The following is a 4,544-nucleotide window of genomic DNA, read 5'->3' on the forward strand; positions in this document are numbered from 1 at the left end:
ATAAATAAATGGCTCCACCGTACAAAAATGCCAAATGGTAACTCACACATTCATGCAATAACATATAAACAACTAAAAACTGTATATCACTTTAAGAATATAAGCAGAAATGGTCAAGAGATAAAAGTATCATTTATGACTGATCCTACTCATAAGCTTCAAGCAAAAATGGTTTATCTCTCCTTGCTCTAACATCTACTAAGAGTACAGAAGTGCAACATCAGTAGCAGATATCAAATGCAAACATTAATAAACCTTGATCCATCCATTCATCAAAACCCCCTCCGAGGGTGCAAAAGTGCATGTTCTGAGGACAAGTTTTTGACAAATTTCTGGACCCTTCTCCAAATGCATGAGAAGGGTTTAAATACTGCTAACTAAATAACTTAATTACATAAATTTAGGATACGGTTTAAATGACCGCCCTTCTTCTAAAGCAAAACTATTTCTAAAAACTGAATCTAATTCCTAACTATTTCTGCATTTGCTCCTTAAATGTTGCGAGCATTCAACATTTGCCTGGGAAGAGTCGGCTGGTTGCCTTCTACTTTTGTTTGAGTTACGCAAACATAATGGCAAGCGTTGGCACCACTTTTTAGTACACTAGAAGATATTTTTGAGAATTATCTTCTGGTTGGGCGAATTTACTGCGTATATACTTGGCAAAAACCCAAATTTCTCTCAAACTGCTTCTGCTTTTGCTATTTCGGTTTCCAGACTTGCGAATGACTAAGCAAGTTAGGGACTTTGCTTTCTGAACAATTTTCTTAGCGATGCGCGATTAGCGCTAAGCGCTAATCGCGCATCGAAAACTGCCTCTGTTCTTTATTCCTGGCTTTTCTGGTGCGTTTTCCTTCTTTAGCGCCTTTTTCCTTTACCGGGTAGAAGTTTCAGGATTTTTGGTAAACATGTTGCTTTTGTGAGCTTTCTGACCCTGAATGTTGAATCACCTATCGACCTCAGCATCTGTTGAGTGATACTCTGGAATCTGTGGTTCTGTTGCATGCGGCATCCGTTTATGAAGGCATCTCTTCTCTGTTCTCCGACCATTGACGCTTTCCCCTTTTCCTTAGATGTTTCCTGCTCATTGCTTCATATTGTTTCATGTTTTTCATTCCTGCAGTTCACGCAAAGGAAAAGAGTAATGATAATAAATACTGATACGAAAGCTCTAACCTCTACGAATGTATAAAATCATGACATCCATCATGAACTGACTCTTCGAAAAACACAAAATCATCCTTCATTAACACTTTGGCATATGTTCATTAATTTCTTTTAAGGCGCGCGCCTAATTTTGGTTTATAGACAGCTTTTCTTGAATGTTGAACGGAGGAAATTTGCGATGGGCGATAGCAGCATCGCGTCATCGCATTACCTAGATGTGTCATCGCAAAAAAATTTCAGATCGGATTATCGCAGATCACAGCATCGCGGATTGCATGATTCATTAAATCATTGTGTGCTGCTTATGCGATATTGCGATATGCGACGTCGCATATCGGTCGTCGAAGATTTCTTAAGATCTTCATTTAAGAGCGCTTCTTAATGCATGCGATGCGATGGATTTCACGTCGCTTTTTTCCGCAGTTTTTTATTACGCTCGTAAAGAAATGTTTATCTTCTTCGTGCGATGCGACATATTTTTAAGGAGTATAATACAAAAAGTTTTATAAAATGTTTTTTGAATTTTTTATTAAGGGTCCCCATTTGCTTAGTGTTATTGCTAATACTAAACAAAGAGGGGGGTTGTTGGTGGCCACAACAGGTTGTTCAAACAACTATCGTTGTCATGCATGAATGGTCAATACAATACAAAGGGCACCACTTGAATTGGGAAATAAAACAGGGAAACAAATAGAGTTAGAGAAATAAAAGATTTGGATGATCATCCAGAATAACAACCAAATCACCTCATTCATTGCCAATATTCAGGCCTCATATGCACAATTGTACAACAACATGGATTTCATGGTGAAATCGCATAAGATCCCATTAGTTGGCTCACTCACTGAAGCCAAACGTAGGAATCAAGCGAGGTAGGAGATTGAAGAATACTTGGATCAGTTTAGACAAATTGCCACCAAGGAAGATCTTGAAGTGAATAGGAATAATATACATAATTACATTAGTGGCCCTGTCCAAATCAATACTGTGTTTCTCCTGCTAAATAAGGAAAATCATACCAGTTCCAAATCAGTGTACTTGGATTCCATGGAGGCTAGAGTCCGCTTCCATCCTGATACCATCACACATTTTGGGAAAGTCATCACACAGTATAAAGCTTGACACCGTTATATGACTGAGAAACAACAAATTGAAGTGGCTGAGCTAGAGTTTCCCAAAACTCAAACTTATCTTGTTTTGTCTTATTAGGCTATCTAGTTGGATCTAACCATCCTTCAACACATTAAACCTCTCTTTTTTCATTGGATAACATATTTTCAACTTTAATATGTTCATTAGGAAGGTTTATGGATAATTGCATATTTGTGCCTAATATTATTTATTTTCGTAGAATATTGTGAGAATATTGGGCATATTATGAAGATTTGGAGGAGGAGATAATTTAGGGACTTGATCCCTACTACATGATGATCAATATTGAATAGTAAATCAACTCAATATCATGAAATCATGCACAAATTCTGGAGCTCTAATGATTGAGAAAATCTAGGAATGTCTTCCCTATCATTTAATGCAGATTCCTAGTGTTGGCAACCAGATTCACTATTTGAGGGATTTTGGAGGGGAAAGCTTCCTCCTTTCATGGGGAATTCTTCATAATAATTTTGTATAAGTACCAAGTCTAATTTTCCTCTAGGGGTTGATTTTTATTAGTCTTCTTGTGGGGAGAACTCGTATTTTTGCAACTCCACTTTCATTTCTTGCAGTGATGTAATTGTATTGATGAAAATAATAAAGATGTGTTCCATGTTCATCTTCTAAATCTTGGTCTCGTTCATAGGACTCTGAGCTTCCTTGGGCTTGGCCATCCTAGGAGCATCAAAGCCCTTTTGTATCATTTATTTTTCTTCCTTTCACTTCTTATTCACGTGCATCTCTTGTTCTTGTCTTTTTCTATTTTTGCATAGATTGGGTTAAATGGTTGAAGTAAGTTATTTTTTAGGATCACAAGCATCATTTACTCCTTGGAATATCTTTGGAAGGTCATAGTAATCATTGAGCTACTTGGATTAGTTTGCTTATTGCCAAATCTAAATTTCTGGAAGTCCCTTGTGGCAAATAGTAGTAATGTTTTGCTATTTTTAGAACATGCTAATGAGATTCTATTGAGTTGGTTCCACTTTAATTATATCATTTAGGTTAATGAAAAAATTTATCCCATTTCATTTTCACTTGATTAGGTTAGGCATTTGATAGATTAACTAGCTCACTAGTTCTCGAATTTCTAGATTTTAGACTAGTATTTTTCTATTATTTTTTAGCATGTGTTAACAGAGGTATTTTTGAGTGATTCCACGTGGAATGGAGACCTAAAACATCCTACTCAATAAATAAATAAAAATCCCATCCAATTTGGATTTGATTTGCTTGGTCATTACGGTGAATTATAACATCTTGTAGCAGCCTCTAACTCCTGTAGTAGCTTCTTGTAGAACTCTTCCAGCATGTATATACTTGCCCAAATTTGCTCAAAAATCTTGGTTTTTGTCCCTTATGGTTGACTCATAACCCTTAGGCTCTAAATCAATGGTTGAGGAGGAATAAACATCACTTAGGACTTGCCCTTTTACCGCTGCAAAACATCTCAACAATTTGGGTTAATGACATATTTATGAATTGGATAATACAATAATGATTTTCTTGATTGCCACATCCAATGAACTTTATCAATGGATCTAAACTCTTTCAAATGTAATGATTGATATTTATTTCATGATCTTTTCTTTATGCAATTAGAATAGGTTTTCTTTCCTTTTATTTTCTTTCTTGCAATAGGTTAAGGTTTCCATTTCGATTATTTCCATTTCTGCAATTAGTTTAGGATTTGATTACATTCACTACATTACATTATGACAGTGAAAGAAGGACACATTGTATGTTTCACATATAGTGTCGACACTTTTTAAGTTTGTATGAATCCCGGGTTGATAATTAAAGTTGGTAGCATTGGGAGTTGCAACATTCTGGTTGCAAATATTGAGGCTCATCTATAGTATCACTTTCATGTCCTGGAATTAAGTGCTTCTGTCAAAAGGTGAGAAGGGTGTTGTCTCTTCTCCCAGCTATTGAACATGGGGAGTTTTTAACACATGCCATGATATCAATGAAGTAAGTTGTTGTTTAAAATGATGCTAAATGCTGAAAAAATAAGCTAAACTTTTCACTTCCTCTAGATTTTTGAGAGAAATGTAGATAAGAATGTATGTTGTTGCAGCCAAAAGGGGAGAGATATTCCTTGCAGCAAATGAGGGCCCCTATCCCATAATTCTTTTGGGCATAAAAAATTAGTTTCATTCACCCCATAACAACACAAATTACAAGGAGAAAGGTATGAGAGTGTTATTGTTTTCTTTGTG

Source organism: Pinus tabuliformis, chromosome 4_1 (genome assembly GCF_031772625.1).
Source record: "Pinus tabuliformis cultivar Carrire ecotype Pingquan chromosome 4_1, CPIR1, whole genome shotgun sequence".
Lineage (NCBI taxonomy): Eukaryota > Viridiplantae > Streptophyta > Pinopsida > Pinales > Pinaceae > Pinus > Pinus tabuliformis.